At 44.7% G+C, this 21,832-nt stretch overlaps 1 protein-coding gene across 1 annotated transcript in view; it reads right to left on the bottom strand.

Annotated features, from left to right (window-relative positions):
• Nucleotides 1-1,802: 1,802 nt before the first annotated feature.
• Nucleotides 1,803-21,832, bottom strand: part of SCAF8 (SR-related CTD-associated factor 8) — a 196,285-nt gene continuing 176,255 nt past the window's right edge. The window contains exons 21-22 of the transcript XR_825353.1: nucleotides 4,672-4,752; nucleotides 1,803-4,438 (exon numbers count right to left, since the gene is read on the bottom strand). The gene's annotated coding sequence lies outside the window, so the exon portion shown is untranslated. The remainder of the gene's footprint in view (nucleotides 4,439-4,671; nucleotides 4,753-21,832) is intronic.

Raw genomic sequence — 21,832 nt, 5'->3', positions numbered from 1 at the left:
TTTAAACCTTAAACAATTCAATTTGCAGAGCAATTGGACCCACAAGGGGATCAGGAAACCAATCTGCAGCCAGCACATATTCATGGCACAGAGAAGAGTGAGTTTCAGCTAAAGGGTCGCCAAGGCTGTTCATCTCAGTAATGGCATAGCCCCCGAATACGTATCTGGAAACTGGATCGCAGCCACGGGGCCATAAAGTTCAGGAAGTGAGTTGGTATCTTCACTTTAGTGCACTGGTTTGAAATTCTCAGGTCAGCATGAGCTGGTGAGTTTTACAGGGGAATTCGAGATCTGGAAACAGCTCCAGGCTTGCTGCCTTTTCAGAGTTCAAAGCCATTCTTTTCCTGAGTGTTTACTGCCAGCATCCCAGCTCTGCCATCTGTGAACAGGTGCTCTATTTATAGGTGACTTCTGGTGGGCAAATGCCAAGTGCTCAACCCAGAAATATTGTTATCTGAATGATTTACACGCATGTCCTGAACCCCACTGGGCACTAAACAGAGGGATGCTTTCCTAATAAATCTCGCATTTGTCAACATTCATTTAAGGTAATCTGAGTCGACAGTCAAGAGTCCACTTCTCAATAAGCAGCCAACTTTTCTTCTATTAAATTTTTAGGAGACTATATTACCAAGTTCTGGGAAATACCATTGGCAAGAGGCTGAGCTGGAGTACGTTTAGGAACTCAATCGTGTTAAGCTGTCTGCCCCAAACACATCTGGGCCACAAGCATACCCGCGATCAGTAAGTCAGATGGCCTTGCTTCCAAGGCCTCCACGGTGGTCTCTGCCCAACCACCACCCCTGGAAGGCCAGGGAAGCACGGCAGCGACAGAGGACAAGCTCAGAGGCTGTGCTCAGCGGAGGACGTGAAATGAGGAAGAAGCCTGCAAGAAGCCTCCAAGAGCTCTTGGAGCCTGTAATCCATTCGAGGAGGAAAGATGGCGCCCGTGAATGCGGAAGTAACACTGCTGAGCCGCTGGGGCCCCTGAACCAGAGGATGGAACGGAGCTTCAGGGAGGGAGAGACGAACAGGTGGGAGTGAACGGGGAGCGTGGTGAGGATGTGAGCTGGAGACCCCGGACCTGCAGAGGAGGAGGAAACGCGTTCCAAGGGAGGCGGTGAGAGGAACGACGGCTTGAAGCAGACGTCGTGTTGGGACGGGGAGGACCCTGAGGTTCAAGCTGGCAGTGGCCTGGCCTCTCCTGGGCAACCCAGGGTACCAGTGCTCTCAGAGGGAGGGGAGGAGAAGGAACCAGTGTTTCACAAAGGCTGATATAGAGGCTGAGCCGGATGGGAAGACGATGTGAAAGCCTGACGTGGACTGAGCGTCAGGACACTGCAGGCATTGCCCAGGTCCGCAGTTTTGAACAGGGGGAATGTAGCCCAGGTACACTGAGGTGATGCCCTGGGATATGGGGAGAAAACAGCAGAGTTTGTATTTGTACTTGCTTTTTAAATTCTCATCTTTTTTTTTTTTTGAGTATATTTTATATAAACATACCAGTGTAATAGAAAAAATATATACTATAGACTGACTTGTGCATCACCTCCAAATTTGTATGTTGAGGTCCTAAGCTCCAATGTGACTTGTAGTTGGAGATGGGTCCTTAAGGAGGTAATAAAGATTAAATAGGGTCATAAGTGTTCACCCTGATTTTGATAGAAGAAAGAAGAAAAGAAGAATAGACACCAGGCCTCTCTTTCTCTCTCTTTCCTCTCTCTCTGTCTTCCTTGTTTCTCTCTGTCTCTCTCTGCAAACACAAAGAGGCCATGTGAGGACACAGGGAAGTGGCCGTCTACAAGACAGAAGAGTCTCATCAGAAACCAACCCCTGATGGAACCTTCATCTTGGACTTCTGGCCTCCAGAACTGTGAGAAGATAAAATTCTACTGTTTAAGCCACCCAGTCCAGCACATTATATGGAAACCATCAAAAACTGGAAGAGGGAATTGTACAAACATATCTTGTTAATGCACAGGATCAAAAGAGTCTGGGCAGCCAGGCTCTGGGTGCTGGGGCCCAACCAAGAAGGCAGTGAGTGCTAAGAACTACTTCAGAGAAAAAGTAGGACCTCCGGGAGTCACTGGATATAGAAAACCAGAGGAAGAGAGGAAAGAACGTGGTCTCTGGGTTTTCCAGTCTGGGAGGTTTTCCAGTCTCTATCCCATGGGAGATAAGGGTTATTCTACAGGAGGTTCAGAGATGCTCAGGAACCACAGGAATGACGGATATCCTCCTAACAGGAAAGAGAAATGACCAGAGAGGGGAAAGGAAAGTGGGGATCCCAGGGCCACAGAGGTCAAGAGGAAAGAGACTTCGGAGGAGGGCAGGGTGGGTAGAATTACCAGGGAGGTCAAGTGGAATGACCCCCAGAAATGCCTTGTGGAATTCCATGAGGAGGTCCTTGAAGACTTTTAAAAAAGTGACTTCAGAAGAGGGGAGAGGATGCAAGCTAGACTGTAGGGGGTTATGAAGGGACAGATGGAGAGGAAATGAAGGCATCAGGTTTTCTTTAGCTTTTAACTATTAAAATGTGTCAAAGTCAGAACCACAGGGGGTGGGAGGTAAGCTTTTCCCTTCATCTCCAACCCCAGAGGAATTCCCTGTTACTAGTTAAATGGTATTAAGTGTTAACTGGATCTGGAGCTGGTGGGCCATGGGCTGGGGGGCAGGGTGGATGGCAAGTCAACAGTAAAGTGGTCAACCTTGTCCCAGAACCTTCCAGACAGCTCTCCCTTTGTGTGTGAGTTTGTGTAGGGGGACAGAACACAAGACAAAGCCAGACGGGATATACCATTCTCAAACTCATATGCTGATTAGAAGTCGAGAAATTTCCTGCAAATTTCGTACCTTATTTGATAGTTGAATGTCAGAAGATCGGACATCAGTGGCGGGAGGAGGTTGGAGTTCATTGAGGTATCTCAGCCGCCAGCAACAACTGGACACCCAGGAGATGCTGTCACAGTGGTCTGGCTTTGCCCGGGTTGTAACACTGTTTACAACCACTTCACAAGTGTGCAGGCGAATTCAGAGTTATGTGTGAGAACTAATGGATGCTTGCAAAAGTCTTTGGGATCCACAGATGAAAGGGGCTGTTTGAGTGCAGAGCATTATCACTAACGATGGTGCACACATGACGAGTCAGATCATCCCAGAGAGTAAGCCGTGTCCTGGGGACAAACTCACTAACTCTAGAAGCTGCTTTCAACATTTTAGGTGAAAGGCAGTAATTATTGTTAACTCTTCAGCAGGCTGTCTTTCCAACTCTAGAATTATCTTACTAGCTCATGTCCTGGGACATGTGTGGACCTCATACAGAATTTCAACATCTGTTTTTATAGAATCAATAACCTGTTTTATAGAATCAACCTCTCAGGGCTGGAGGGGTCCAGCAGCTTTTGCTCATTAAAATGCCCCCTGTGATATCTACAAAGATAGTGGCCTGATCATGCTCAATTTCTCCAGCCTGACTTGTTAGCCCCTATTCTCTCTTCTTTTGGCTAGAAATAGTTTTCAAAGTCTTTTCTATTAATACCAGCTTTTGCATCTTTGCAAGTCAAAGCTCATTTAAGGCTTCTGCTGTCCTAAATCTCTTCTCATGTTCACCCTTGGTTATTCATCCTTCTCTTTCTATGTTTTTGTACATCTTTCAGAAATCTGATCTCGCTGGAGAGTCCCCGAATTTTCAGCAATAATGACTTAAAATTCTCTCCCTCCAGCAGGAGAGAGAGAAAAGTAAAACTGTTAAATGGACATGAAGTGGTGAGTGTAGGTATGGAGGTGTGTGTGCAGGGATCACGGGATCATGGAGAGGCCTGCTGCCCACTATGGGGGTGGGGGTGGGGGTCCCGAAAAGGCTGCTCAGAGGGGCTGATCCCTGAGTGCGTCTTACAATGCAGTCAGGGGAAGAGGAGGCTTAATGTCAGACAGAGAACAGCCCAGAGCAAAGACATGGACCCAACAGGTCTAGGAGTGAGGAAGGAGCATCGCGAGATGAGGATGGGGGTGGATGTCAGGCCACAGAACCTTGGAAGCCAGGCAGGGGGGCTGGGTTTAATCAGATAGAGGTCTGCTCAGAGCAGTGACAGGGTTGGACATGCATTTAATTTTAGGTGGAAAGTGGCAAAATTAGATAGGGCATGGAGACTGAGCAGAAGGTTAACATAATCAGCCAAACAGGAGCAAAAAATGGAGAACAAATGAGTCAGAAAAAGACCGCTTCTGACACCAACTCCTTTTTTTCTTTATTTAAGAACTAATGTGCCACCACCCTGGTGCCCTGTGGAAGCTGACTCTGTTCATTGTGAAAACAGCAAAGGTAACGGAGTCCTTTTTGACATTTCTGGTGAGAAGCTTGACCTTTCAAGCTGAGTCACTTATTATCTGATTTTCGTTTGCATCAGAGCCTTGGTGGGGGGTACCTGGGAGGGTAGTACTGCGAAGAAACAAAAGAGAAGCTCTGTATTAGGGAGCTGGTGGCACAGAACTGCGCTGCGAACCTCTCCACACTAAGCATTTTACTCCCAGACATCTGAAAAAATCCTGACTTCCATACCGATGCAGCGAAGGCCTTCCTAACCGCCCTGCTAACTTCAGGACAGCCTGCTTGTTAAGAACTGGGGAAGATGGGCAAGTATCAGCTGGTAGCAAAAGAAACTCACTACTGACCTTTTAAATTTAAACCAGAAGAGGGAAGACTTCATATTCTGCTAGACTTCAAAGCTCCATTATCTTCTGAGTCATTCTGTCCTAGAAGAAAACAGCAAGCAGGCTCATTACATTACTCATATGTGAATGATCAATTCACAACACATTAAATGAAGAGGTTACATTTTATGGACCAAGTAACATACAATTTAGAACAAACTATTACTGTGATGATGCATGCAAAATTCTGATTTTTGAAGTTCTATCTCTGAAGATAACAGATAATCTGACTTCATTTTGGTAATCAGGTCAGTTAAGCACCGTTCGACACTTCTGAGAGTGGCAAGCAACAATTATCGAGAGAAAAGCTTGCAGGCACTGTATCTGATTCACACTCTGCAGCTGAGAAAAGTGAAATGTTATCTCCCTGTTGATTAATATGATCCAGTGAATGTAAAATGGATTTGAAAGCCCATATTTGTAATCACAGGATTTTGGGAATGGAGAGGGGTTTCCTTTCATAGATGAAGAAATAAGATCCAGAGAGGCTGTCCCACTCACAGTCTGGTGGCCAGATACTGCGGATCAAACCAGAAGTTCTCCCACTAGTGCCCTCTCTGCTACATCAGACTTTATTTAGGAGTAGTCTTTCTAATATAGTAGTTCTTATGAAGACCTCTGAGTTACAAAATACTCTAAATTTCACGTTGATTTTAAATGCATAGTCTTTTTAAATGTGGAAGTCACTTTCATTTTTGCCACGAAATTCTAATAATGATTTCATCCCACTCTTTATGGAGAAATGAGTCCCAATAGGGTATGGCAATGGATTCCCAGGTGGCATTAATGCTAAAGAACCCATCTGCCAATGCAGGGGACATAAGAGATGTGGGTTTGATCCCTGGGTTGGAAGATCCCCTGAAGGAGAGCAACGCAACCCACTCCAGTATTCTTGCCTGTAGAATTCAACGGACAGAGGAGCCTCGGGGGGCTACAGTCCATGGGGTCCCAAAGGGTCGGACATGACTGAAGCGACTGAGCATGCACACACAGAGTATGGCAAAATCAACTCACCCCTGTGACCTTTCCCTATTTCCAGCCAAGGCCTGGCCTGTGCTAAACCCCAGAAGAAACTGCGCTCCCTGAAGGCTATCCGTCCCTGGCTTCATGGCATCTTGGAAAATCTCAGCATGCCCGAGTGGCTGAAGGCCTTAGGTTAACGGAATTCAAACATCTCATTATACTTAAAGTGCAGCACAGTTCCGATGCTCCATTAAAGGGAGAGCCAGGTCTAGAAAATCAGAGAGAAGCAAGTGTTAACTGAGCATCTGTTGGTACTAGGCCCTATGTTCTGTGCTTTAAATATATGATCTCATTCTGTTCTCACAACTGCCCCCCGGGTATGCCTGGGCACCTCTCCGTTTCACAGATTTTACAAATGAGGCTGAGTTCTTCGGTGCAACTAATATTAACCTGAGCATCTGCTACCTGCTAGGCACCAAGGTGGATGTTCAGTATGCAGAGGAAGGGACAAGCTTCACTTTCTGCCCACAGGGAGATCAGAGTCTAGCAGGGATGGGGCCGGGGGTGTCAGGCACATTAACCAGAACTGTGTGGTTCCAACAGCAACGTGTGACCCAAACAGACAGAATCATGAAACCAGTTTAATGGGTCTTGATCAGCACTCAGAATAAATAGATAGGGGCTTCCCTGGGAGTCCAGTGGTTAAGAATCTGCCAGCCAATGCAGGGGAACCAGATTCGATCCCTAGTCTGGGAAGATCCCACATGCAGAAAGTCTGTACACCACCTGCAGAGTCCACACTCTGCAGCAAGAGAAGCCACCACGGTGAGAAGCCCGAACACTGCAATGAAGAGTAGCACCCACTCATTACAACCAGAGAGAGCCCCACACAGCAATGAAGACCCAGCGCAGACAAAAATGAACAAACAAAGTAGAACAGAGTAGCACAGAATGGAAAATATCAGAGAGCGTGCAGTCAAGGTAAGGCAACTCACATGGATATGTGTCTATATCTCTGTATCAATCATATATATATACACATATACACACACACACACACACACACATCTGTGTGTGATGGTTTGCAATGGAAAATACATTTTCTTTTGTAGGTGATGGTGAGAGGAAATGTGAAAGCTCTCAAATTACAGAGCAAAGTGACAAGTGCTCTGTTAGAAGGCTATACAGAATGGTAAGTGTGAACAAGAGGAAGTGTTTGCCCGCAGATTAATTTTCACTTAGTTCCAGAGTAAGCTGGGGACAATTTTGGTTCCTCATGAAAGACACATCTCTTAAGGATGGAATGCTCACACCTAACGCTCAGAGCTAGGAAGAGCCTGAGAAGGGCTGGTGTGAATTTTCCAGAACTAGCAAGGAAAACAGAGCGGAGTCCCCCTCTTGCATAGTCTGGGAAAGAAGACAGCACCTGTGAAGACACAAGACACAGGAACGCCAATGGAGCCAGAAGAGGGGATTCAAGGAGATGGAACCCAAATCTAGCCTGATTGCTAGACTGTGGGAACTGCTGGGAGGCCTCTTAACCCCCACCATCCCCCTGTAATTTTCTCAAGAATAGTGCCTCCTTTGGGACAACAGGTTACTGTCACCTTCCTGATCAGGATAAAACAGTGACTCAATTTTCTTTCCTTTTAATACATTTCCTTCAGATGTATCCTAGATACTATGCTTACAGATACAGGATTTGTGGCAATCCACCAGATGGCCACATGGTATCTGAGTACGGACTCAAGGCAAGAGAAAAATGATCTTCCTGTAGAGGAACCTGAGTGACTCATATTGTAAACCTCTCTCATGTGGGTTTAAGTGACTGTGCAATAAGGCAGCTCAGGACAGCAGTTAAATTCTCGGTGTCATCCTGGTGACTTGGTTTTTACATTTTTTTTTTTTTTAAGAAGCAATGCCATGAGATTATGTAAAGATTAATTATCCATTATTTAACTCATATTTTTCATGGTACAGACTTAAGAATTGGCTATTATACAAAATAAACAACTCCAGAAATGTATAAAAAAATAATGACTAGATGTTTATAATTTATGTTTTTTCACTCAACACCTATGACTTTAATAAGTTCCTCTCTGCTGCCGGCTGAAGAGAGAACACAAGCATACGATGACAGCAGAAGAGATACTTTGTGTGGGATGGTTTTATTCTATAAAAACCACAGATAGTTCATAAGAAAGAGCATCTCATGAACTAAAAGTTAGTCTGCAAGTACCTGCCATTTTAGTTACTATTACCAACGCTAATAAACTATTATCAGGTAAAAATGCAAAATATTAGTACCCGCAAGTAAATGAAATTATATTTGATGAACCCTGGGAGTACATGTTTTTTTCACCCCTTTTTATTTTTCACACCAAAGACTCAGATTTAACTTTTTTCAGAATCAAGATTAATAATAAGGTAGAGAGTTTAATAAATAAATCATTTTTCATAACAAAAGTGTGGATGGACTGTGAGAATCAGGCACAGAGACACTGTTGCAGTGCCCAGCATTCCATGGTGGCAGAACCAGAACTGAAAGGCAGATCCCGTCACTTTAACTTCTAAGCTTGCTCGTGATTTTGGTTTGGGGCTTTTCTTACAAAGCCATAGCTGTTTTTCTATTCTTTGCCTAGAATAGAGATAATCATATGTGACATAGGGCTTCCCTGGTGGCTCAGCTGGTAAAGATTTTGCCTGCAATGTACGGGAGACCTGAGTTTGATCCCTGGGTTGGGAAGATCCCCTGGAGTAGGGAAAGGCTACCCACTCCAGTATTCTGGCCTGGAGAATTCCAGGGACAGTCCATGAGGTCACAAAGAGTCAGACACAACTGAACGACTTTCACTTTCACTTTTGCTATGTGATGTAATGATTATATAAGCACACGCATGCATGCTAAGTTGCTTCAGTTGTGTCCGACTCTTTAAGACCCTCTGGACTGTGGCCCACCAGGCTCCTCTGTCCATGTGATTCTCCAGGCAAAAATACTGGAGTGGGTTGCCATGCTGTTCTCCAGGGGATCTTCCTGACCCAGGGATCAAACCTGCTTTTCTTATGTCTCCTGCATTGGCAGGTGGGTTCTTTACCACTAGCACCACCTGGAACCCTGTATATAAGCACACATCACAAGATCAATGGTATCAGAAAATGAAAAGCTCCCCTGTACATTACCCAGATAACCTCAACCTTTCAACCACTAGTATAGATTCAAATGCAACTTTCTGGCTTCTTAGCATTTTAAATTATGTCTGTTTTCAGGTTTTACCACATTTCAATTAAAATTAGGTATTACCACTGTGTTTGCAAAAAAAAAAAAAAAATCTTAAAATCATAGCTTACACAAGGTAATTGAATGTGTTGCTAGTATAATTTGGCTTAAATACTTTAAGTCCTACTTAAAGGTCGTTCAATAGGTAAATTTTAAGGAGTTAAAGGAAGCATCTGTAGTTTTTAAAATAATTAAAAGGTACTTTAAACATTTCTAAACAGGCAAGATCAAATTTTTGGATTTAGAACAGGCAAGGGAACCAGAGATCAAATTGTCAACATCCACTGGATCATCGAAAACTCCAGAGAGTTCCAGAAAAACATCTAGTTTTGCTTTATTGACTACACTAAAGCCTTTGACTGTGTGGATCACAACAAACTGGAAAATTCTGAAAGAGATGGGAATACCAGACTACCTGACCTGCCTCCTGAGAAATCTGTATGCACGTCAAGAAGCAACAGTTAGAACTGTTGGACATGGGACAACAAACTAATTCTAAATTGGGAAAGGAGTAAGTTAAGGCTGTATATTGTCACCCTGCTTATTTAACTTCTATGCAGAGTACATCATGAGAAATGCCAGGCTAGATGAAGCACAAGCTGGAATCAAGATTGCTGGGAGAAATATCAATAACCTCAGATACGCAGATGACACCACCCTTATGGCAGAAAGTGAAGAAGAACTAAAGAGCCTCTTGATGAAAGTGAAAGAGGAGAGTCAAAAAGTTGGCTTAAAACTCAACATTCAGAAACCTAAGATCATCGCATCTGGTCCCATCACTTCATGGCAAATAAATGGGGAAACAATGGAACAGTGAAAGACTTTATTTCTTGGGCTCCAAAATCACTGCAGTTGGTGACTGCAGCCATGAAATTAAAAGATGCTTGCTCCTTGGAAGAAAAGCTATGACCAACCTAGACAGCATATTAAAAAGCAGTGATATTATTTACCAAAAAAGGTCCATCAAGTGAAAGGTATCGTTTTTCCAGTAGTCATATATGGATGTGAGATTTGGACTATAAAGAAAGCTGAGTGCCAAAGAACTGATGCTTTTGAACTGTGGTGTTGGAGAAGACTCTTGAGAGTCCCTTGGACTGCAAGGAGATCCAAACCGTCAATCCTAAAGGAAATCAGTCCTGAATATTCACTGAAAGGACTGATGCTGAAGCTGAAGCTCCAATACTTTGGCCACCTGATGCAAAGAGCTGACTCACTGGAAAAGACTCTGATGATGGGAAAGATGAAGGCAGGAGAAGAAGGGGATGACAGAGGATGAGATGGTTGGATGGCATCACTGTCACGATGGACATGAGTTTGAGCAGGCTCCGGCAGTTGGTGATGGACAGGGAAGCCTGGCGTGTTGCAGTCCATGGGGTGGCAAAGAGTCGGACACAACTGAGCAACTGAACTGAACTGAAACAGGCAAGATCAAATTTTTGAATCTAGAGATGATGCACAATTGAGTGATAAAACTATTAAAAGTTAAACCCAGGGACATCCCTGGTGGTCCAGGGGTTAAGAATCTGCCTGCCAATGCAGGGCACATGGGTTCAATCCCTGCTTTGGGAATATCCCACATGCCACGGAGCAACTAAATCCGTGTGCCACAACTTACTGAAGCCTGCACTCTAGAGCTTGTGCTCCTGAATGAGAGAGGCCACCACAGTGAGAAGCCCAAATTCTGCAACTAGAGAGTAGCCCTTCTTGCTCCAACTAGAGAAAGCTCGTGTGCAGCAAGAAGACCCAGTGCAGCCAAAAATAAAAATTTATTTCTATAAAATAACTGTAATACAAAATTTGTATATAATACTTTATATAAAATAACTTTTTAAAGTTAAACACACAGCCTGCTCCCAGTGGGTGGGCCAGGGCCACGTTCCTGAAACTCACATTTGCTGTGCGCACCATGGCTGGAGGTACCAGCAGGGGAGACCTGGGATCCGGTCTAGGCCAACGTGTGGCCTCAGGAGCGCATAGAGCACCCTTGGTGGAGGTGGTCAGGGTTGGAAAGTGCCCAGCAGATGGAGCCAACTGCTTTCAAGGCTTTGTACTCCTTTGAGAAGCCAAAGCCAGAAGACAAGAATCTCATTTTCTTCTGTCGGGTGGGCAGGCGGGGCTTACAAGCCACACAGTTGGCCTGGAACCTTGGATACAAAGGGGCTTGGAACTATGAAGGGGCCTATAGAGAATGGTTCCAGAAAGAAGGTTGGGTAGAAGACCTCCCGGCCCAAGGCTGCCTTAGCTAAGAGTGATGAAGGGGCTGACTTGTTGGGTTGGGGAGCTTCATATAACATTGGGCACCAAAAGCAACAAAGAAAGAGCATTTAATTAAAGAAATAAAGTTAGACACAGGAAAGCAGTCACCATAGAAGTTTGGAAGAGAGGTTATTCCTGGGGGAGAAGAGGGTCTGAGATGGGGACCGCAGGGGGCAGGAGTCAGGTTTTGTTTTTTGACCTCAGTAATTCATTAAGCCATCCACTTGACTTGTGCTGGCTTTCTGTATCTGTGGAAGTCTTTTTCTTTTTAAAGTGATTTTCATGAAGCGTGTATTGGCTTGAAATAGGGAACTAACTAACAATAAATAGTCTTTTCCAGGTCTAGTAGGACAAGAAGAATGAAAATTTAAGCCTACGGTCCCTCAGACACAAAAAGCCGAGTTTTGAGGGGCTCTGACGCAGTGCATGCTGTGTCAGTCACTGAGTGGTCTTAGGTTGTATGTGGCTCCTTCTAAGAATGTGTCCAGGGACTTCCTGGTGGTCCAGTGGTTAAGAATCTGCCTGCCAATGCAGGGGACATGCGTTCAGTCCCTGGTCTGGGACGATTCCACATGCCAAGGGGCAGCTAAGCCCGAGAGCTGCAGCTACTGAAGCCCGTGCACCCTAGAGCTTGAGCTCAGCAACACAAGGAGCTACTGCAGAGAAGCCCGCTCACCGCAACTAGGAGTAGTCCCCATTCCCCGCAACTAGAGAAACCCTGCACGCAGCAACAGGGACCCAGTGCCGCCAAAAATAAATAAAAGTTTTAAAAGATATATATAAAAAAGGAATGTGTTCAAAACGATTTTGATGGCAAATAAGTCTCATCAGTTGTGCCAACAGCTGGAGGTTTTATGAGCTTTGGAACGAAATTTTGAAATATACGTGATCCAAAACTGCACAAATTCTTCAGCTTTATTTCTTGCTTCCAGGTTTTAATCAAGTTGAGAGCAGCTCCAAATTTCCTCCCCGCCCCGCCCCCGCAACAGGAATACTCAAGATAAGCCCCAAGTAAGTCCTAGCAAACAACAGCCTTGGGCCGGCAGTCCGGTTTCCTGCCCAACACCTGGGGCTGGGCTCCCCGCCAGGGCCTCTACCCTGCCGCCGGCCTGGCTCCGCGAGCCGAGCGAGGAAAACGCTCACTGCAGAGGACCCGAGCCCGCGGACCTCCCCTCCCACTTCTCCAGGCTCTCACTTCGCTCCTTTTTCTGTCGCTGAATAAAATCCCTCGCCTTTTCTGTTTATTTGCACAGAGGGCTGTTTAACCTAGGAGCACAAAGAGTGGGGTGAAAGCCACAACCACGTGGCCGAGAATGATTTCCAATCACAATAAACACGCCCAAAGAGGGAGGAAGATGGGAAGCGATCTGCTTCCTTTCTAACGTTCTTTAAAATAAATGCCGGGCCCTGGAGGAGGCAGCCTGACATGTTTCCATTAGATGAATAAGTGCGGGAAAGCAGGCACCGCTGTACACCCTACCTGCGCTTGCCCAGGCCCTGGTCCAGAACTCAGTTTGACAACTGGGTCCCAAGGGCCCGAGCATCTGGAGATTGTGTATGACGCAGTCGTCTGGGCTGCTTTCTGGGAGCCCTAGGCAGTCTGACCTGTAAGAGGATGCTCTTCTCTGACATGTTCTACAGAGCCTCCCACTTCCCCCAAACTGAGTCTTGGCCGCGGAGAACTGCTCTGATGGTTTAGAAACCCCAGCCATGGCAAGCCAGGTCACAGCAGAGACAAGCCTAACCTACAGTCTGGCCTGCCACCATTGGAAGCTATGTCCCCTGAAGCACGTGAGCAAAATCCACAACAATTTTAAAGCAACACTGGATTGTTGTGAAAGAATATAAAGGACTGTACTTTCTTCATCTGCTTCCGTGAGTTTATCCCTTCTAAAGGCTGAATCCACGTGTCATGTTGCATCATTCATTATGAACAAGACTCAGAAACACTGAGCACCGTGGAGTGGGACACATCACATTCTAGGAGGCTTTAAAACATCACCACGTACGAACAGCTGGGTTTTCCCACTGCTGTCAGAAGGCGAGATAAGAACATAGCTTAAGTCCTTTAAAAGGAGAAAAACTTCTCTCATTTAACACACATCTAACTAACTAATTACCCAGCTCTAGAAGGGCCTCCATCAGATGATTAAACCTTGCAAGTCTATCAAGTTCCCATCTTAAACTTCTTTTGTGGCTACAGTCTCTGAATCTGTTGAGGTGAAGGCCAAGACGGACATGACAGTAGCTTTGCAGGGTGATCTGTTGCTATTATTGGTGCTGCTGCTAAGTCACTTCAGTCGTGTCTGACTCTGTGTGACCCCAGAGACGGCAGCCCACCAGGCTCCCCTGTCCCTGGGATTCTCCAGCAAGAACACTGGAGTGGGTTGCCATTGCCTTCTCCGATTATTGGTGCTACTTCCTTGATTTGTGCAGTACACAACCTGTGAGACCACACGTGGCAGCCCTGATTATATTTATGACATCAGAACACACTCTTTACTTGTGTATTTACATCTTATGTGTGTTACAAAACCAATATGTATATTACATATGCTATATAAATCAGTTCCTTCTCTCCAATGTCTATGTAAATCTTATTGGTTAGTCAACTCTTAATTTCATTATTCTAAAGAGATATCAGTAAGCTAATTACATTCAGTGCCCAAGTATTAGGATATTCTTTTCCTTTTCATGTTTGAGTATAAATCCACTTGAAAGTCAGATTTAGTTTGTTTTGAGTCAACAGTGATCTTCAATTTTTCCCCCTCCTATTCCACTGGTCACCAAAAATTGGGGTTAGCTGTCAATCATCAGATCAGATCAGATCAGTTGCTCAGTCGTGTCCAACTCTTTGCGACCCCATGAATCGCAGCACACCAGGCCTCCCTGTCCATCACCAACTCCCGGAGTTCACTCAGACTCATGTCCATCGGGTCAGTGATGCCATCCAGCCATCTCATCCTCTGTCGTCCCCTTCTTCTCCTTCCCCCAATCCCTCCCAGCATCAGAGTCTTTTCCAATGAGTCAACTCTTCGCATGAGGTGGCCAAAGTACTGGAGTTTCAGCTTTAGCATCATTCCTTCCAAAGAAATCCCAGGGCTGATCTCCAGAATGGACTGTCAATGCTACCTTATAAATATCTCTCAAGTTTCCACCCTCCCAAACCTTCTAATATTTCCTCCAGATCATTACAGTAGTATTATAACTGGCCTTCCAACATCCAGTCTCTCTCAATGAATCTGTCACATTATAGTCAGAATTACTTTGTCAAACACAGATTGCAGATTTAGATCATTCTTATTTAATGGTTCTATATTCCCCAAGAGGTAAAGTCTAAACAAATTACTGTGATATATGACCAGTTCCTCAGCCTAGGCTAAAATAACTTCCAATATCACCCAATATCCATTCAATGAAAATTCATGGGGCCCTTTTAAAAACACTGTCAGATTCAGGAAGACTGAGGAAAGTCAGTAAATTTACAGTCATATCACCACAGAAATACCCAACCTTGTCTGAAGAAAGTCAGTAAAACCTAATCCCTGATCTGAGGGTGCAGACACTTGGGCAGGAGATACAGACATATATATAATTATAATCAACCATTTTGATGGCAATTTGATCCCAATCTGGTACAACAGTCTCATATCCAGTGAATCCCCACTCACCCATTTTTCCTGTATTTTGACCACGTTGAACTTTTTGCTGTTTAGAAATGTGCCACGTTTTTGATACCTGTGTATCTTTACTTTATCTGCAGAGCTTCGAATGCCCTCACTGAGTCTCTACCAAGTGAACCCCTATTCATCCTTCAAGATCCTGCATAAAGCCTTCCCTGATACTCTCAGGCATAAATGTCAGGTTTTTTTTAGGGCTGTCTCTACTCCAGTACTCTTGCCTGGAAAATCCCATGGGCGGAGGAGCCTGGGGGGCTGCAGTCCATGGGGTCGCTAAGAGTCAGACATGACCGAGCAACTTCCCCTTTCACTTTTCACTTTCATGCGTTGGAGAAGGAAATGGCAACCCACTCCAGTGTTCTTGCCTGGAGAATCCCAGGGATGGGGGAGCCTGGTGGGCTTCCGTCTATGGGGTCGCACAGAGTCAGACACGACTGAAGCAACTTAGCAGCTTCTTAGTTTATAACTCAACTCTATCAAAGTATTACATTGTACAAACTGCAACCATCATTTAAATGGCTGTGCTTCCTACTACGTTGATGGCAGCCCTTATATTTCAAGGAGTTGTGGCTTTTCTAGCTCCTTCTCTACCACTGGGCACACAAGTGGATTAAGAACTAAATGCAGAGTGGCAAAGGGTCAGCCAGAGAATATCAGCCCCCAGAGTGAAGGGCCTGAGCCAGACCCCACCTAAAGAAGTCACCCTCTCTGTGTTACCCAAGCCCCTGTCTCAGTCCTATGATCTTGTCCACTTCCTAGTGTTGGGGGGGCGGGGGATGGTTCCTTTGTGGTTGAGCTCATCCAAGGCCACCAAGGGCTGTGGTCTCAACAGGGGATGGAGTCGGGCAGCAGCTGGGAAAGGACTGCATCACTCTAGGAATAAGGTTGATTTTTTGGGCTGCCCAGCGCAGTAAAGATCCCCTGCAGCTAACCCTAGTATTTATGCTTCCTCTGATTTTGGTAACTAAGAATGGAAGTGACTTCAAGATGCAGTAAACTTTATCTGGGGAGCCAATATTTTAAGGCCACTGAAGTAAACATCAAAGAAGAAATGAGGAATCAGTATTTGAAATTAAGTACAAACGACCTTCCTTCTTCCCTCTCCCCTTTCTTCCTTCCTAAACATGGAGGAACTAACTTATATGACTGTACTTGTACTACAGATGTCGTTTCTGTATATCTGAACGCATTATTAAACGGTCCATTAACAAAGTCCATTTCAACGAAGTGAAATTAATTAATTTTAGAGTCATTCACTTGGTCTTCATTTATCCCACAAAAGAGGGTAAGATGTGAAAGGTGCCCTCAAGAAATTCACAGTCTAGAGGTCAAGTCTAGTTCACTGGTAGCCCTGCCTTTTCTCCCCAGAGTGAGACATTTCAATCCATAGATAGTTATTACCAAAGAACTTTAATTAGCTAATTAATTAATTAGCTCAAAACTCCCTCTAGGCTAAAATCAGTGACTTTCCCAAGAAAAGTTACTGAACCAAAGCCCAAAGAGTAGAAAACTAGAACTCAAGTGTGTATGTCTACAGATTAGTGTCTGTATACAAATATTCACAGATACAAAGAGAAGGGGCTGGCACATGACAGTCTTTTCCCATGGCTGCCGTGGCCACCATCCTGATCAGCCCAGGGGCTGGGAGCATATGGAAATCACTGCTGCTTGCAAGGCCAAAAGCAGTGCTGGAGGGGTGTGGTTTCCTCTCGAATAATAGGGATCCCGAAGTCCATCCCCCTCTCCCCATGACCTGGGGGTTCCCTTCATTCTGCCTCCTTCTTCATGGGTATTAGGGGAGAAGACCTTTCCATGCATGATCCAGGCCTCACCCTGCTCCTATAATAGGTTTGTTAGGGAACCACTGACCAAAACCGCTTGCCTTGGCCAGGCACAATGATAACCCCATGCATGAGTTGTCTCACAACAGGAAGTCCTGATAAGGAACAAGGTGCTGCCACCGAAAACTAACCAGGAGAATTCAGGAGGAGCCAAGAGGAGGGGGAGATGCCAGCCAATAGTATTGTCCTACCAACGTCCCAGCACCCTTTGTGCTGGAATCCATCTTGGCTAAACGAGGTCTGCACCACCAGGAAGGACCCTAAGACCAAAAATATCAAGCAAGATGACTGGCCAGAGACAACCTGAAAACTCACCCATTACCATAAAACCAGAGACTGTGAGCCGTGTGGCAGAGCAGTTCTCCTGGGTTCCCTCAGCCCGCTTCTCTCCGCCCGGGTGCCCCTTCCCAATAAAGCCTTTTGCTCTGCCAGCACATGTGTCTCCTCAGACAATCCATTTCCTAGTGTTAGACAAAAGCCCACTCTTGGGCCCTGGAAGGGGCCCCCCGTCTTGCAACAGGTTCAATTCCTGGTACTCCCATCTCACCAGCAAAGACACAGAATACGGGTTTGCCCATTCTTGGAATGGTCTGATATCATCCAAGAGGCTCCCAAAAAGTCAGGTGTCATTTTTAGCCCTATTACACTAACTCTATCCTCTCTCCTCAGGGATATCCAACAGCCCTGTGGACAGGGTCTGTGAGGGGCCAGGTTTTGGGTCCTGAAACCTCAGTAGGTTGGCTTTTGCAGGGTAGGGTGGGGCGGGGGGTGCACAGGGTGTATCTTCATTTCAGAAAAGAGAAGCTGGAATTCAGAGCGGCTTACCCAAAAGATATTCAGTAAGTCCAAGCTCTTCTGGTAAGTTCTGAGGAAAACCAAAACTAGGCTGTTCAAGTTTGAGGAAAGCACATTCCAAAGCCCGCGGTTTTCTCCTCTGCACAGCCAAGGCCTGGCTCAAGCAAAATTGCCCCCTGTTTCTTTTCTTGAATGAGGTAAACAGCACTGCTTTTGAATTTGCTATGTCAAATTGACTTCAGAGAAACAAAGAACACAGCCCACAAAAGTACCATTAGGAAAGAAGAAGAAAAAAAAGTTTCAAAAATACTGATCTCTGCCGTATCCAACCCCAGAGTCTTTCAAGTTGAAGGTGATGTTTGCCCAGACAGCAATTTCTTTTTGTAGAGACAAACCCTGTCCCGGGGCAGGAAGAATGTGAGTAACAGGGCGCAAGCATTCGCGTTAAGTCCCGACTTCAAAAGGAGTATAACCACCGTTCTGTAAATTCTCTCCTTGCAGACGAACCAGGTTCCCAGCTTGAAGACGAGTCACGTCCTGTCCCCAGAGACTGTCCCAGACCACACACTCCTCCTACCGTCCCTGGTGGTCATTTGCATACGTTCTAACCTAAACCAGGGCCATTTATAAAAGGGCTTGTGTTTAACTTTATTCAATTCCAGTGCTTTCTTCCAGCTACCCAATCTGTACGTAATTAAAATCATATTGTGGCAAACGCTGAATGGTATGAAAAGTTTTACCATATGTATACAATTGACTAGCTGTAGCATTTGGCATGTCTGTAGCGATCCCATTAAGAGGGGCGAGCCTGGCTTATTTTGGAGTATACGTTATATGTTTTGGATCAGTCCTGTTTTCTGCTTCTACGAAGACTGTCTGTGATGCTTAACTCTTTGTCAACAGTCACCACAATGTGTTCCTGCATTTCAACAGTGAGGACCACTGCACCCTGGCTCAAAAACTGTTTGGCTCTTGGAGGTAGGCTCCTTTGAAACTGTTCTGTTTTCTGAACCCAAATTAGCTTTCTCTGTCTTGACAACAAAGGCTCAGCAGATACCATCAAAGCCTCCAGGATCGGGTGGAACTGAAGGGAGAAAATGCAGATGGAATCATTGCTTCCCAGTCCTAAAGGCAGAGGGCACTCCTTAAAGCTTGAAAGAGGTAATTTTAGGACAAAAAGAGGAAGTACTGTGTTACTGTAGATAATAAAAATATGAAACTTGTGTCCCGAGAGATAGTAGATAAAATATAAAGGGATTCAAGAAGGAGCCAGCAAAGGTCATGCTGACAGATCCACCTTTGAAGAACATTCCAGACATTCTGAGACTGAGACCAGAGAAGGAAAACATATCTTTCCACCTTATCACATGGCCCATTTCACCTACCCTCCTGTACAACAATGAAAAGCTTGAGGCCTTTGTCAAAGGAGAATTCTAGTTGGCTTTGAGTCTCTGTATCACTAAACTCAGACTCTATGCAATTTGTAGTTAATATAGCTGTAAAGTTGCAATTTTGCTTTAAGACACTCTTCAATATAGATTTCAGAATGAATTAAAGTCTCTCTTAACATGTGACATGAAGAAACACATGTTCTTAATCTGTGGGTTTAAAATTGTTTTAGAATTACATCAGTGAGACACGGCCTCAAAAGAAGAATTAGGCCACCAACCCTCAAACACTAGAGAGTAAGAGCAGTGTAGGATAAGACTACTTTCCAGAATGTCTTACAACAAATCAGGTGTTAACATCCTTTGAAAAGAGACCTTCATCTGGAGCTAGAAGAAACAAAAAAAGGAGCTTTGGAATCCAGTGAGTGTTAGTTTGTTGCTGGAGGCAGAAGTCCTGCTAACCCAAGATGAAGTCAGAGGCACCCAGCGCCCCCAGGGAAAAGAGGGGGTAAGAAATGTCCTTAGGTCATTAGTCAAGTTCCCAAAGGAAAGTATAGTGAAGTTGACGCTCAGTCATGTCTGACTCTGTGATCCCATGAACTGTAGCCTACGAGGCTCCTCCATCCATGGGATTTTCCAGGCAAGAATACTGGAGTGGGTTGCCATTTCCTTTTCCAGGGGATTTTCCCAACCCAGGGATCGAACCCAGGTCTCCCACATTGCAGGCAGATGCTTTACCATCTGAGTCACCAGGGAAGCCCTAACCAGAGACCAAATCCTGGGTTCTCAGTACCAAATGCAAACCCACAGAACGTTAAGATTAGAAAACTGCAGAATAAATGTGGAGAATATATCCTTTTGCCAGTGGGGGAGTGGGGCTACTCTACATGGCTTGCAGAATCTTGGTTCCCATACCAGGGATTGAACCCAGACCCCTGTCGTGGAAGCATGGAGTCCCAATTACTGGACGGCCAGGGAAGTCCCAAGAATTCATCCCTTAAAACAGGAAGGTGATCGGATGGCTATTGTGAAATGTTTAAAGATAGTTTTGGAGACAAGAATTTCATATTTAAAGCTTGGTGACACTAAGACGTTAACTTAAAAGATATATGCACCTCTCAGTGTTCGTAGCAGCATTATTTACAGTGGCCAAGATACAGAAGCAACCTAAGTGTCCATCGACAGATGACTCAATAAAGAAGATGTGGCATACACACACATACAATGGGATAGCACTCAGTCACAAAAAGGGATGACACTTTACCATGTGCAACAGCATGGATGGATTTGGAGCGTATTGTATGAAGCAAAATAAGTCAGACACAGACAATAAGAAATAATATCCCTTATATGCAGAATCTGAAAAGTAAAACAAGCTAATGAATATAACAACAGACTCACAGACATAAAGAACAAGCCAGTGGTTACTAATAGCAAGAGGGGGGGGAGGGGACAGATAAGGACAGGGGGTTAGGAGGTACAAATTACTATGTATAAGATGAAGAAGCTACAAGGATGTGTGATACAGCACAGGGAATACAGCCAATGCTTTATAGTAACTATAAACGGAATATAACCTTTAAAAATGGTGGATCACTATGTTTTGGGCCTGAAACTTACACAGTATTGCAAATCAACTGTCTGTACTTCAATTTTTTAAATGATGATAAAATCAAATGAAGCTTGGTTACGTGATAGTGAAAAACACAATAGCTGATCTGCCAAAGTAAATAAAAGAAAGCAAAGTAGGAAGTAGCCATAGTAAGAATAATGGCCTGAAATTAGGGCAAAGAAAAATTAGCAAGGGGAAGGGATAACCAAGTGGACAGATTATAATGAAAACTTGTAAATCAGGCTTGTCTGACCATCCATGAGGCCTCTCACTGTGTCAGCCTCTCCCGTGTATATCCCACATCCTCCTATCTAGAGACAAGGAGACGGACTCAGAAGGGAATTGCATGCCCAAGGGCACAGGATTAAATTAATAACTGGTGACCTACTTGACTCAAGTCCTATGCTCTTTTTCCATTAAAGAGCTCAAAGGAAAAAGTTAAAGCAGTTTGTCACCTTTTCCCCCTTTCCTACATCTATTACATAAAAATAAATAGACTCCAAATGTCTTGCTCCTCTTTGGAAGATGCATTTAAACCATCAGAAGAAAAGCAACTAGTTTAGATGATCTGTCAGAATATTTCTGAAACAATACCATTAACCACCCCATCCTACCCCCTTATTATCTAAACGACAATAAAAGTTAGGGGGAAACGGTAGGGCCTTTTAAGAGACTGGAGTGAAAAGCCTTTCTTTCATGTTCTGTTTCTTTCACTAAAGACAAAATGGAAAAAAATGCCATTTTCTATTTGGGGACCCACCACTGGGACCAACCAGGACTGAAGGAGCACTCAAAGGCTTTCTTTGGCATCAGGTAGAGTTACTAAGCCATCTGAGGAAACCAGATAGAAGGAACAATGCATGCAAAATGTACTACTGTACAAAAGAAACGCATATTGCATTTACCACAATCTTGATTCTAAAAATAAAAGAACTGACTTGGGAACCCAAGCGTCTCAGGGCAAAGGGATTGAATGATTCATAGACTAGGCTGAATACTCAGTCTTATCTATTTTCCATGGATTAATCCCTAATGTCCTTCTGACTTTTTCCTGCTCCGGGTGAGACTGTACATAATATATGTTATTGGTCTAAAAATGAAAACTCATTGGAAACCAGTTCCCTATTTATTAAACACATTTTAGGACTACTTTCAGAGAAGGCAATGGCACCCCACTCCAGCACTCTTGCCTGGAAAATCCCGTGGACGGAGGAGCCTGGTGGGCCGCAGTCCATGGGGTCGCTAAGAGTCAGACACGACTGAGCGACTTCACTTTCACTTTTCACTTTCATGCATTAGAGAAGGAAATG

The sequence above is a fragment of the Bison bison genome, unplaced genomic scaffold, assembly GCF_000754665.1.
Source record: "Bison bison bison isolate TAMUID 2011002044 unplaced genomic scaffold, Bison_UMD1.0 scf7180017864148, whole genome shotgun sequence".
Classification (NCBI taxonomy): domain Eukaryota; kingdom Metazoa; phylum Chordata; class Mammalia; order Artiodactyla; family Bovidae; genus Bison; species Bison bison.
The sequence above is the reverse complement of the archived record's forward strand: the minus strand, read 5'-3'. Positions and strand labels throughout refer to the sequence as shown.